This window comes from Moschus berezovskii, chromosome X (genome assembly GCF_049115385.1).
Source record: "Moschus berezovskii isolate FMDL1 chromosome X, NW_MosBer_1.0, whole genome shotgun sequence".
NCBI classification, from domain to species: Eukaryota; Metazoa; Chordata; class Mammalia; order Artiodactyla; family Moschidae; genus Moschus; species Moschus berezovskii.
In genome coordinates this window covers 146,479,251-146,494,423 of record NC_142488.1, presented here as the reverse complement: position 1 = coordinate 146,494,423, position 15,173 = coordinate 146,479,251, and positions in this window count along the sequence as shown.

Genomic DNA, 15,173 nt, shown 5'->3' with positions numbered 1-15,173 from the left:
GGAGACAAGTTAATCTTAAGTACCAAGAATGTGGGCGGCTGCGACACTGAAAATTAGGTAAACAGGTCTGATAAGTTTATCTCGTTAAGACACCAGGATAGAGATACGCACAGCTGTGTGTGTGTGTGTGTGTGTGGAAAATTCCTGTGAGTTAGGTAATTTAGAAATATCATGATTTGAAAATGCTATATAACCCCTTGGCTCTGAGTGCTCGGGGTCCTTGTTGAAACCCGCTGCGTCGGGTTTCAGACACTTGGACCCCAGCTAGCTGGAAATAAACCTCGCTGTGTGTCTTGCATTATCGTGAGTGTCCTCTGTTCCTTTGAGGGAAGGGCGACTCCGGACCCTAACACCATCTTTGTGGGAATTCTTTTCTGCAAAGTCAAAAGGCCAGGGCCTTGTCACTGATCACTGGTCTGTTGTGGTTGTTGTTCAGTCACTTAGTTGTGTGCGACTCCTTGCGAACCCATGGACTGCAGCACGCCAGGCTTCTGTGTCCTTCACTATTTCCCAGTGTTTGCTCAAATGCATGTCCTTTGACTCAATTATGCTATCTAACCATCTCATCCTCTGCCACTCCCTTCTCCCTTTGCCCTCAATCTTTCCCAGCACCAGGGTCTTTTCCAGTGAGTCGGCTCTTCGCATCAAGTGGCCAAAGGATTGGAGCTTCAGCTTCAGCATCAGTCCTTCCAATGAACACCCAGGACTGATCTCCTTTAGAATGGACTGGTTGGATCTCCTTGCAGTCCAAGGGACTCTCAAGAGTCTTCTCCAGCACCACAGTTCAAAAGCATCAATTCTTTGGTGCTCAGCCTTCTTTACGGTCCAACTCTCACATCCATACATGACTACTGGAAAAACCATAGCTTTGACTAGACAGACATTTGTCAGCAAAATGAAAATGAAAATACAGCATAGCAAAATGTGTGGGACACAGCTAAAGCAGTGCTGTGGGGGAAATTCATAGCACTAATGTATACCTCAGAGAAGAGAAGTCTCAAATAAATAACCTGAACTCCCACCTCCAGAAAGTAGAAAAAGAAACACAAAATGAACCTAAAGCAAGCCAAAGGCAGGAAGCAATACACGTGGCACCAGAAATCAAGAACAGGGGAAGCAGAAAAACCAATGAAAAAATTAATGAAAGAAAAGATCAGTATGATTGACAAACCTTTAGAAGATTGACAGAGAAAAAAGAGAGACAAAATAAATGATGAGTATCAGGAATGATATGGGGGGAGATATCACCCCAGACCCTTCAGGCATCAAAAGGATCCTAAGGAATTCTACCAGTAACTTACATGAATGTGACAATTTAAATAGAAATGGAAATGGACAGGGACTTCCCTGGTGGTCCAGTGGTTAGGACTCTGCACCTCCACCAGGGGGCCCTGGTTTGATCCCTGGTCAGGGAACTAAGATTGTCCAAGATGTGCCACAAAGCCAAAATTTAAAATCAAAAAAAGAAATAGAAATGGATCAATTCTTCAAAAAGCATGAACTCCTGGGACTCCCCTGGTGGTCCAGTAGCCAAGACTCTAACTCCACCATCCCAGTTCAGGGGCCAGGGTCCTATCCCTGATTGGCGAACTAGACCCCACATGCCACAACTAAAACCTGGCTCAGCAAAACAAAACCAAACCCACGAACTACCAAGGCTCACCCAATATAAAATAAATACTTTGGATAATTCTATAACTATTAAGGAAATTGAATTGATGATTTAAAATCTCCCCTGGTGGTCCAGTGGCTAAGACTTTGTGCTCCCAATGCAGCGGGCTCAAGTTCAATCCTTGATCATGGAACTCAATCCCACATGCCACAAATAAAGATTGTACAAGCTGCAGCAAAGACCCAGTATAGCCAAATAAATATGAATAAATAAAAAAAAAAAACAAAAACAACCCTCTAACAACCCCATACCCCAGGGCTGCTCTCACCTTCTGAGAGGGACCTCTTTCAAAAAAAAATTTCTTCCAAATAGAAACTTCTAGTCACAGATGGTCTCAGTGGAGAATTCTGGCAAACATTTAAAGAAGAATTAATATACATTCTTCACAATCTCTTTCAGAAAATAGAAGAGGAGGAAGTACTTCTTAATTTATTTTATGAGGCTAGTATTACCCTGACATCAAAACCAGGCAAAGAAAATTTTAAAAGAAAATCTACAAACCCATATTCTTCTAGAACCTAGACACAAAAAAAGCTTCACAAAATATTGGTGAATGGAATTCAGCAAAATATAGAAACACATCTATCACGGCCAAGGAGAATCTTATTCCGGAGATGCAGGCTGGTCTAATATTTGAAAATTAGTCAGTGCAGTTCATATTAACAGCCTAAAGAAGAAAAAGTCACATGATTATGCTAATGGATACAGAAAACGCATTTGGCAAAATTCAACACTTATTCATGATTCAGAACTCTCGGAAACATAGGAATAGAGGAGAAATTTCTTGAATTTGATTAAGAGCATCTACAAAAATCACCTCCACTAGATGGTGAAGGACAGGGAAGCCTGGCATGCTGTGGTCCATGGAGTCGCAAAGAGTCGGACAAGACAGAGTGACTGAACAACAACAAAAATCCTACAGTTAACGTTATACTTAAAGATGAAACACTGCTTTTCCTTTAAGATCTAGAGGGACCAAAGCAAGGATGTCTGCTTTCACTACCCTTATTCAAGATAGTGCTACAAGTCCTAGCTAGTGCAATAAGGCAAGAAAAGGAAATAAAAGGCATAAAGATCAGAAAGGAAGAAATACAGTCGTCCCAATCTGTAGGTGACATAGTTGTCTATGTGAAAAATCTCAAAGAGTGTACCAAGAAGCTCCTAGAAATAATACAAGAAATTTAACGAGGCTGCAGAATACAGCAAAAATCAGTTGTATTTCTATATACTAAATATAAACATGTGGACACCAAAATTTACAATGCAATATCATTTAGGGACTTTCCTGGCAGTCCAGTGGTTAAGACTCTCTGCTTCCACTGCAGGTGGCACAGGTTTGATTCCTGGTCAGGGAACTAAGATCCCACATGCCACTGGGCAACTAAGCCCAAGCACCACAACTAGGGAGTCCGTGTGATGCAACAAAAGATCCCACATGTTGCAATTAAAACCCAACACAGCCAAAACAAACAAACAAACAAACAAATTTTAAAAGTTCAGAGTACTTTTAAGAAATAAAATAAACCTTGACCTAAGTCTCTGAGCTTCACACTGCTGCTGCTGCTGAGTCGCTTCAGTCGTGTCTGACTCTGTGCGACCCCATAGACGGCAGCCACCAGGCTCCGCCGTCCCTGGGATTCTCCAGGCAAGAACACTGGAGTGGGTTGCCATTTCCTTCTCCAATAAGCTTCACACTATATTCTCAAAATTAACTCAAAATGGATCATGGACATATGTGTAAAACTTTCAAGGCAAAAAAAAGAGAAAAACTTTAGGACTTAGGACTAGGCTAAGAGTTCTTAATATGACACCAAAAGAATGATCCGTGCCACCTGGGAAGCCCATCCATACAAGAAAACGTTAATAAATCAGGCTTCATTAGAATTTAAAAGCTTTTGCTTTCTGAAAGACTCTGTTAAGTGGGAACATGAAAAGACCAACTACTGACTGGGAGAAAATACTTGCAAATCACACATCTGAGAAAGGATTAGTATCTTAACTATATTAAGAACTCAAAACCCAACAGTAAATCAATCCAATTAGAAAATGGGCAAAAGACATGAAAAGATCTTTCACCAAAGAGGGTGCACTGATGGCCAGTAAGCACATGAGAAGATGGTCAACATCACTGTCCACTAGGAGAAGGCGGACTCAAATCACTATGAGATCATCACTGCATGTGTGTCAGAATAGTAAAATAAAATTGTGACAACCCTAAATGTCAGTGAGGGTACAGAGAACTGAATCACTCCTATGTGCTGATGGGAATGCAAAATGGTGCAGCCTCTGTGGAGAACAGTTTGGCAGGTTTCTTATAAAAGTAAACACGCAACTACTGTATGACCTAGCAATTGTAGTCCTGGGCATTCATCCTAGAGAACATAGGTTTACTTTCGCAGAAAAATCTGTCCGTGAATGTTCATAGCAGTACGTAGCTCCTTTGTTCAGTTCAATTCAGTTGCTCAGTCGTGTCTGACTCTTTGCGACCCCATGAATCACAGCACACCAGGCCTCCCTGTCCATCACCAACCCCCAGAGTAAACTCAAACGCATGTCCATCGAGTCAGTGATGCCATCCAGCCATCTCATCCTCTGTCATCCCCGTCTCCTCCTGCCCCCAATCCCTCCCAGCATCAGAGTCTTTTCCAATGAGTCAGCTCTTCACATGAAGTGGCGAAAGTATTGGAGTTTCAGCTTTAGCATCAGTCCTTCCAATGAACATCCAGGACTGATCTTTAGAATGGACTGGTTGGATCTCCTTGCAGTCCAAGGGACTCTCAAGAGTCTTCTCCAGCACCACAGTTCAAAAGCATCAATTCTTCGGCGATCAGCTTTCTTTGCAGTCCAACTCTCACATCCATACATGACCATGGGAAAAACCATAGCCTTGACTAGACGGACCTTTGTTGGCAAAGTAATGTTTCTGCTTTTCAATATGCTATCTAGGTCATAACTTTCCTTCCAAGGAGTAAGCATCTTTTAATTTCATGGCTGCAATCAGCATCTGCAGTGATTTTGGAGCCCAAAAAAATAAAGTCTGACACCGTTTCCACTGTTTCCCCAACTATTTCCCATGAAGTGATGGGACCAGATGCCATGATCTTAGTTTTCTGAATGTTGAGCTTCAAGCCAACTTTTCCACTTTCCTTTTTCAGTTTCATCAAGAGGTTTTTTAGTTCCTCTTCACTTTCTGCAGTAAGGGTGGTGTCTTCTGCGTATCTGAGGTTATTGATATTTCTCCCGGCAATCTTGATTCCAGTTTGTGCTTCTTCCAGCCCAGCATTCCTCATGATGTACTCTGCATATAAGTTAAATAAGCAGGGTGGCAATATACGGCCTTTTGACGTACTCTTTTTCCTATTTGGAACCAGTCTGTTGTTCCATGTCCAGTTCTAACTGTTGCTTCCTGACCTGCTCGTTGGTAATAGCCCAGAATTGTGAAGAACTCCAATGTCTTTCAATAACAGTTTGTTAAAGAACTGTGGTCCATCTACATTATGGAGCCTTCATCAATACAAAGGAAGGAACTAGTGATACGCTCAATAATTTGGAAGAATCTCCAGAGAATTGTGCTCGGTGTTGAGAAGCAATCCCAGGACTTCCCTGACAGGCCATTGGTTGAGATTCTGGGTGTCTATTGCAGTAAGCATGGGTCCCTAGTTAAGGAAATAATATTCTATGTGCTGCACAGCTAAAAACAAAATCAAACAGATCTTGATTACCAAGGAATATGGAAGGGCTGAAGGCAAAGGAAGGTGGGTGTGATTATAAAAGGGACAGGAGGGAATCTCGAGGTGATGGGAAAGTAGTGTTGTAGCCGCGCATTCAGAAAAACAAACTCACTCAGAGGGACAATGCAGATAGTGGAGTGCAGTTTATTACACCCGTGGGCCCAAGGCAGAGTCTCCTCTTAGCCAAGGACCCCGACCAGTTTTTTTGAAAACCTTATATACCCTAAGTGTATATGCCCAAATCCACCTCCCCAAATTCCCTGAAACTAGTCTGAAAAAAGGAAAAGAAAGATACAAAGTTAACCCGTGATTCGTATGTCTTAAGCCTAGGTAGTTAACAGTGGACAATTATCAATAGGCCTGTGGTCATACCCCAATAAGCATAATAGAAATTATGATTCTATTTGGTTACACAGATAATTGCCTAACAACGGAGAGTCTAGGTACGAGCCCTGGGGCTCTTCCTTCCAGGGACCTGGTTTTCTAGTTGGTATGTTGTTTCCGTAGATATTGGGCATAGAGCTCAAAGTCTGCAGTCCGGCCCAAGATGGAGTTCTCCTTTCAAGATGTTCTATTTCCTCCTTCAGTATCTTGGCTGGATCAATGTCACTACCTATTTGTGAAATCACAATATAAAAAACGGACAAAAGATTTAAATGGGCAGTTTACCAAAGAAAACATATGAGTGGATAATAAGCATATGAAAAACAGTGCATCCTATTTATCCCTCAAGCAACAGAATTTTTATTTCTTTGGCTGTACCGGGTCTTAGTTTTGGCATGCAGAGTCTTTAGCTGCAGCTTGTGGGATATAGTTCCCCAACAGGGGACCGAACCCAGATCCCTCACATCAGGAGTGTGGAGTCTTGGCCACTGGACCACCAGGGAAGTCCCAGGAAACACCACTGAAAACCAGAATGAGATGTCACTTTACACTCACCAGAATGGCCAGGATAAAAACAATTGTTGGAGAGGCTGTGGAGAGATCAGAGCTCTCATCTGTTGTTGGTGGCTCTGATGGCTAATTTTCTGTGCCCAGCAGAGCATAAATTCAAGGGATTAGGAAGCAAAGCCACTCCCATTTCCAGCCCCTGATGCCCCCGCACCCACGAATCCTGGCTGCAAGAGAAACAGCTCCGTACACCGAATGCTGAGTCAGAGGGTATACAGCGTTGTGTACACAGCCTTCTGGAGACCCTGGCCCTGCCTCAGAGGTGTTGCCACCCAGCTGGCATGACAACTGAGTCTGAAAGAGGGCCTGCCATCCTTCTACCCACCAAGCCAGCTGCTTCATGCTGAAGGGTAACACCAGTTAATTCCACGGGCAGAGGAGGCCACACTGACTGTCCATTCCAGTAAGGACAAAATGCTGCCCCTTGCATCATGGAATGAATACCATACGCACTAATATTGAAAGGGCTTTAATTCGGTAAATTTTCTTGCTTCTGGTTTATCTTGTTGAATTTAGGTCAGATTGTCAATTTACTTGCTGGGCGCAATGTATATATTGACTATTTTAACGTTTTATGTTAATAAAGCTCATGGTAGAGAGCAACGATATATTGTCAAGAGTGGAAGAAGGGTTTTTAAAGGAATTGTCACACAATCAAGATATTCATTTTGCTCTTTGATCTAAAAGGAAGCAAGTGATGCTATATTTTCGAAATTCCTCTTTGATCTTTCATCAGGAGCCAGTTCCAGCAAATTATCTTGGAAAGTTGTAGTCCAATTTAAAGAATCTTTTCAGTTCAGTTCAGTTCAGTCGCTCAGTCGTGTCCAACTCTTTGAGACCCCATGAATCACAGCACGCCAGGCCTCCCTGTCCATCACCAACTCCCGGAGTTCACTCAAACTCATGTCCACAGAGTCGGTGATGCCATCCAGCCATCTCATTCTTTGTCATCCCCTTCTCCTCCCACCCCCAACCTTTCCCAGCATCAGAGTCTTTTCCAGTGAGTCAACTCGTCGCATGAGGTGGCCAAAGTATTGCAGTTTCAGCTTTAGCATCAGTCCTTCCAATGAACACCCAGGATTGATCTCCTTTAGAATGGACTGGTTGTATCTGCTGCTGCTGCTAAGTCACTCCACTCGTGTCCGACTCTGTGTGACCCCACAGACAGAAGCCCACCAGGCTCCCCCGTCCCTGGGATTCTCCAGGCAAGAACACCGGAGTGGGTTGCCATTTCCTTCTCCAATATGTGAAAGTGAAAAGTGAAAAGTGAAATTGAAGTCGCTCAGTCGTGTCCGACCCTTAGCAACCCCACGGACTGCAGCCTACCAGGCTCCTCCATCCATGGGATTTTCTAGGCAAGAGTACTGGAGTGGCTTGCCATTGCCTTCTCCGGGTTGGATCTGCTGCTACTGCTGCTAAGTCACTTCAGTCGTGTCCGACTCTGTGTGACCCCATAGACGGAAGCCCACCAGGCTCCCCCATCCCTGGGATTCTCCAGGCAAGAACACTGGAGTGGGTTGCCATTTCTTTCTCCAATGTGTGAAAGTGAAAAGTGAAAGTGAAGTCACTCAGTCGTGTCCGACCCTTAGCGACCCCATGGACTGCAGCCCACCAGGCTCCTCCATCCATGGGATTTTCCAAGCAAGAGTACTGGAGTGGCTTGCCATTGCCTTCTCCGCCGGGTTGGATCTAGAGAGATGCAAATCAAAACTGGGACGAGGTATCATCTCACATAGGTCAGAATGACCTTCATCAACAAATCTACAAATAGGGAATTCCCTAGTGGTCCTGTGGTTAGGACTCTACGCTTTCTCCAGAGACAATCTATACTTGCATCTGGTGGACAGCTGGGACATGAGAAATCCCAGATTTCCTTAATCCAGTTTCTGGGGATTGAAATAGTTCAGATCTTGAGTATAGTCCCTTAGGGGACAGGGATGCAGTCTTTTCAAAGGCTATTCTAGTTCCACCTTACACCCACTCTCAGACCTTTGGTGGGCCCTGAACTCCAGGTTTGGACCCTTTGCCCTGTAAGTCTGTCCACAGCTCTGCTCAGCTTCTCTGACCCCGTGGGACCCAAGCAGGTGGCCTTAGAGGATAAACCTCCTTAAATTCTGAGCTCATGTCTCTCTCACTTTGCTCCCTCTTCCATACCTTGGCCTCAAGAGTCTTCACTACCTGTTATCACTTGCACGTTTTCCAGCAAATGTTTTCATGCATTTTTGAGCTTGCCTAGTTGTTCTCAGTGAAAGCTGGGGTTCAGATTGCTTACTCTGTCCTTGCTGGCCTCAGAAGTCACTCAGCATCATGCTTTGGGGCTTTCTTTGTGACACTGGGTCTACATGTAAATCTTTTGTTTGTTTGGTTGGTTTTATTTATTTATTTTATTTTTTTGCTTGTGCCCTATAGCCTGTGGGATCTTAGTTCTCCCACAAGGGACTGAACCCAGCAAAAGCACAGAGTCCCAATCCCTGGGCCCACAGTGCTCCCTAGTGTCCTACCTGCTCCTCCCTGTCACTGAAAATAAAGCTACAGCAAACTTTGTCTCACATGACAGCATATACCTTGGATCTTAGGTGACACAGTATTATAGGGTCTTAGGCCAGGTGTATACATACTTAACTGAACTAGATACTGACAAATTCTTCTCCACAACGACCGTGCCAGTCCGTATTTCCAGCAACAGTACACAAAGGCTCCTGTAGCCCTATATCTCTGCCAGCATTTATTTCATATTATCTGTGCTTGTGTGTGTTTGCCAGTCTAATGGGTAGAAATGGTATCTCACTGTTGTTTTCATGTGATTTACATTACTCTGATAATTGCTGGTCTTGAGTGTCTTCTTTTGATGCTTCTTAGCATTGGGGGTTTAATTTAGGATGTAATACAGAGAATTGATTAACCAGGCAGCAGGAGGCAATGGCCACAGGGAGCCTGTGCCACCTTCAAGGCTGGGAGAACTCAACGAAGAGCTTGGATACGGGCCTCAAAGCTCAGAGGAGGAGCCCTGCAGAGTTGGAAATCAGAGCCCAAGGAGAGGGTGCTGTCAAGCTGTTGCCAAGTGGCTGTTGCCAAGGCTTGGGGGAAAGGTCAGGTCAGCCGGAGGAACCAAAAGCAGACAGGACTCCAACCTTTCAGTCTTCCTGTAGGGCGCCTACTGGTGGAAGCCAACAGACAGCCAGCCAGAAGAGAAGAAAGTGTTGAAAGCCCAGTGTGGCCGAGCTCTGGGTTTTTATGCCTTTCAGCTTCTCAGTCTCAGTATAAACCCTTCTACATATATTTGAACTTCCATCATGACGACTGTCTGTTTCTCCCGGACCAAATGCCAGCATTCTCCATAAAAATATGCTTCACCTTCTTCCCAAGGAGGAGAGAGGCCAATCCCCAAGAGCTTTTTTTTCTTTGAATCTGAGTTCCCTGACCAGGGGTTGAACCTGGGCTCCAGCAGTGAGAGTGCCAAACTCTAACCACTGGACTGCCAGGGAATTCCCCCCAAAGCCTTTTTAATCATCTCTGATGACAGCCATGGTGGTGATAATGTCAGTTTCTCCTCTAAATGTCATAGTCCCACTTGAATAGTCTGTGATCCAGAGACTAAATTGTAAAGTTATGCATGAAAAGGATTGCTATATAAAGTAATAAGAGGGAGGGAGAGGAAGCAGAAAATGTAATTCGATTTCAGTATGGGCAAAGGACCCGAATAGACATTTTTCTAAAGAAGACATCCAGATAGCCAACAGGTTCATGGAAAGATGCACACCATTAATCATCAGAGAAATGCAAATCAAAGTCACCATGAAAGAGCACCTCATGCCTGTCATAAAGGCCATCACCAAAGAGACAAGAGATAACAAGTGTTAGCGAAGATGTGGAGAAAAGGGAAGACTTCTGCACTGCTGGTGGGAATGTCAATTGGTGCAACTACTTTGGAAAATAGTACAGAAGTTCCTCCAGAAATTAAAAATAGAGTTGCTAGGACTTCCCTTGTGGTCCAGTGGTTAAGGCTCTAAGCTTGGTTGGGGAACTATGCTCCTGAATGCCCCAGTGACAGCGACAACATTAGGTGCTCAGTCATGTCCAACTTTTTGCGATCCCATGGACTATAGCCCTCCAATCTCCTCTGTCCTTGGAATTCTCCAGGCAAGAATACTGGAGTGGTTGCCATTCCCTTGTCCAAGGAATCTTTTCAACCCAGGATCGAACCTGATTATCCTGCATTGCAGACAGATTCTCTACCATCTGAGCCATCAGGAAAGCCCCAGGATGTGGCCAAAAGTTTTAAAAAAATTAATTAAAAAAAAGAATTGCCATAGGATCCAGCAATTCCATTTCTGGGTATATACTGGAAGGAAATCAAATCACTATCTTGATGAGTTTTCTGCACATCCATGTCACAGCAGCATTACTCACAATAACCAAGACATGGAAACAAGCTGAGTGTCCTTTGGTGGATGAATGGATAAAGAAGATGTAGTATATAATAGTGGCACCCCACTCCAGTACTCTTGCCTGGAAAATCCCATGGATGGTGGAGCCTGGTAGGCTGCGGTCCATGGGGTCGCTAAGAGTTGGACACGACTGAGCGACTTCCCTTTCACTTTTCACTTTCATGCATTAGAGAAGGAAATGGCAACCCACTCCGGTGTTCTTGCCTGGAGAATCCCAGGGATGGGGGAGTCTGGTGGGCTTCCATCTATGGGGTCGCACAGAGTCGGACATGATTGAAGTGACTTAGCAGCAGCAGCATATATATGTATATAATAATAATATTAGTCAGCTATGAAAAAGAATGAAATCTTGCCACTTGGGACAATGTGGATATACCTTGAGGGCACTATGCTCAGTGAAATAAATCAGACAGAGAAAGACAAATACTGTGTAATTTCATTTCTGTGTAGACTCAGAAAAAGCTGAAGAGATAGAATAGAAAGGATGGTGGTTTTCAGGGGCTGAGGTAAAAGAAGACCTGGTAATCAAGGGCACAGATTTCCGGTTAGAAGGTGAGTAAGTTCTCGGATCTAAGGTAAAGCATGGTGACTAGAGTTAATACTACTGTAGTGTACACTTGAAAGTTGCTATGAGTAGATTTTCAATGTTCTCACAACAACAAAATGAAAATTCTGTGAGGTGGAGAATGTGTTCGCTAACTTTATTGTGGTCAACATTTTGCAACACATATGTGTATCAAATCATGCTGTACACCTTCAACTTACACAATGATCTCTCAATAAAGTTGGGGAAAAAATTTGTGAAAAATTAGCTGTGCCGCTCCAAGCTCTGCCTACTTGGGGAATTTTCCTTTGCTGCCTCTCCAGAGGAGAATGGTTATCGGAAAGAAGAGGGCCTGGCCTTTCTATAAAACCCTAGAGCTCTGCACAGTGATCCCCTATCAGTGCTGGCCAGAGACTCCACACAGCTTCACCAATTCCCACAGACATTTTGAGCATTATTGGATCTGCTGGGTCACAGGCCCAGTTGGAAGTGAGAGAGCAGCCTGGATTCACTGCAGAGTTATCTCGTGCCCGGATCCCCACACAAAACAGACAGCCTCACGAGTTACACAGTCGATGGGTCAATGTGGCACACTTGCCTATGATATATATTCCACGATCCCAAAGAGTACAACCAGACATTATTTTTAGAGGTGGTTGATGTAGCTTTACCTGTCTTTCACCTTGAAGAGGGTAACTTTACATTCTGTACAGCACTGAGCTTCCAGAAACTTCAGTGAGGTTTTCCGTCCCTAGATTTTCATGGAGTAAATCTCCCACCTTCTGGTCTGTATATGTCTTACAAAGCATCTCTAGTACTCTCTGCTTCTTGCTCATCAGATTCAATCAGGATGATGTCATCAGTGCAGTGGACCAGTAGATTTTGTGGGAAATGGTGAGATAGTCCGAGTCTCTGAGCAGTACATTATGTCAGAGAGGAGGAGAGGTGACTTGACCCTTAAGTGTGATGTTGGCCCTGCCAAGTCAAAACAAAATGCTTCTGATGGACTTCACGTGTTAGAAAAGAAAAGAAAGAAAGTGAAGTCGCTCAGTCACGTCCGACTGTTTGTGACCCCACGGACTGTAGCCTACCAGGCTTCTTCATCCATGGAATTTTCTAGGCAAGAGTACTAGAGTGGGTTGCCATTTCCTTCTCCAGGGGATCTTCCTGACCAAGGGATCGAACCTGGGTCTCCCTCATTGCGGGCCGAGGCTTTACCATCTGAGCCACCAGAGAATCCCTTTGCATATTGGTATGGAGTAAAATAGTCAATAGGCCAATAGCTGCATAGCAGGGGTTGTGTGCTGACTGCTTCGGGAAAGAGACTGTCTCTGAAACAGCTATCATTGCAGTCACCGCCTGATGAAGTTGAAATCAGTCTGTAGTCTTTCTCCAAGATCCATCCACCTTCTGCACAGACTCAAATAGATAAATGGGGATATGAGCCGTGTCATCCCAACCATAACTTTCAAGTCAAGGCACAAATACCTGCAATTCCCACTAGCAATTACATCTTTGTGTTCTGCCCCCGCAGCAGCCAAGGTTGCGCTGGCATCTTGATCTCATTGAACTTAGGCCACAGTGGAGTCCAAATTGAAGTCATCCAACCAAGTAGTCGGTTAGACTCCCTGCCAGGTACATGGGTAACACGAATATAGACTCTCCGGTAAATGCACCTAGCTCAACAAATTGTGTTTAACCCAACATTACATTCCACCCTCTTCGTATAACATCCTTAGGAAACACTCTCACACAAATGCTCCCAGATGTCTGCCAGCAATAACTAGCAAAAATCTTACTATTCTTTTGGGGTTACAGCTGTTTCTTCTTGGGTCTTCCCTGTGCCCACGCCCCCAGAGAATGCTGAGACTGGGCCCTCCTCACGGGTCTAATGGCAACGGGTCTCGTGGAGAATGGGTATCCCCTTGCAAAGCATCGGAGAGCTTCCACGACAGCCCTAAAAGTTCTCTTACTTTTTGTAGCCATGGAGCTGAAATGTGCTGCAAGTCAAGCACAGCATTTCATCGTGCAGGTTGAAGAATCCCAGCATTGACTTAATTCCCAGCCTCTCTGGGTTTCTCATGGGAGAGGTGGAGTTATGAGTGGTGAGGAGCAAATGGTACTTCAAGCCAGAAGATGAGATTCCTGACGCCACCCTTGTTACCAGTTTCTCCATCGGTCTAGATCCAACCAATCAGGAAGCAGAAGCGAAGGCAGGTCCTTCCCTGGCTTCCTGAGAGGGAATAATAATCATAAATAAATAAAAAGTCACTCGGTCGCATCTGACTCTTTTCGACCCCATGGACTATACAGTCCAGGGAATTCTCTAGGCCAGAATACTGGAGTGGGTAGCCTTTCCCTTCTCCAGGGGATCTTCCCGACCTAGGGATCAAACCCAGGTATTCCACATTTTAGGCAGATTCTTTACCAGTTGAGCTACAGAGGGAACGGGGCCTTACCAACTCCTCGATCCTGCACATCCAACCTCCATAGCTGGGAGACAACGCATTTCTGCTGTTGAAGCCCCTCAGCTTGTAGTCCTTGGTCACAGCCACCCCCACAAACTCATACAGCCCCTAAGGCTGGAACAAAAAGCAGGACTGCAACTCCTCAAACTTAGCCACATTGATGGGGGGCTTTGAGAGGTGACACTCAGTGTCCAGGTAGGGGCAAAGCCTAGCCAGTGCTTGGGTCTCCAAGTTCAGAAAAGAGCCCCAGGGGGACCCCAAGAGGAGGGGCATTTGTCACCTGGCATTGGTGCCTCGGTTTGGGGGTGCAACAAAGCACAGCCCCTCTTGTCTTCAAGGCCAGAGGAGGGGTGAAGAAGGGCTTGCAAGGGTGATGCTTCCACAAAAGCACACCTTTTCTGCCTCCTTGGGCCTCGCAGTGTCCCTCTAACAGCCTCTGAGAGCAGAGCTTAGGATGGGGCCAGCTGGCCAAGCAGAAATGGGATTTGCAGTCTCTGTTCTAGCATCAAGACGCAGAGGAAAGCAAAGTTTGGTTGGCACTCAAAAGACAAGAGCTTAATACCTGGCCCAGTCACGCTCGTCCTGGGGCATGCACCTCCAAGAAAAGACTGCATAGATCCACTTTACCCGGAACAGCCAGAGCTTGGAAACAACCCAAGTGTCCACCAACAGGCACATGGATGTATAAACTGTGGTACGTCTGGACCATTCCCCAGCAGGGCATGGGAGGGAAGATGCCATAAGCGGGGCTGTGTCTGGAACAAGTAGTGGGTAGGGGCATATAGGGCTTTCCGTGTTGCCAGTGTTTTGAGTGGTGGGTTCAAAAGTGCCAACTTCAGGTGTGCACTTTATGTCATGCATGCTAAGTCCCAGTGACGACATTTTGGGGGGATGTTAGGGCAGTGAAATTACTCTGTATGATACTGTACATTTGTCCAGATCCACAGAATATACAACTCCAAGAGTGAACGCTAATGGCAGCTGTGGACTTCAGTTAGTGATAACAAATCACTATTGGATCATCAGTTGTAAGAGATGGAAGAGGGGAATAAAGAGGGAAACTGGTGAGGAACTGAAATCTACACGGAAATTCTCTACTCACCACTCAAAGTTTCTGTAAACCTAAAATTGCTCTAGAAAACAAAGTCTGTATTTTTTTTTTTAACGATCCAGAGAGGCAGCCCAGGGTTGACTTGGCAGCTCCATCTCATCAGGACCCTGGGCTCTTTCTATGTTGCTGCTCTGTCATCGTCAACAGCCAACTTCCACTCTCCCAGGCTGGCCAGGAGATGGAGCCAGGCAGGGAAAGACACACTGTGCTTGCTTCTTTCAGGGCACAGCCCCATACTTCCCAGTGGC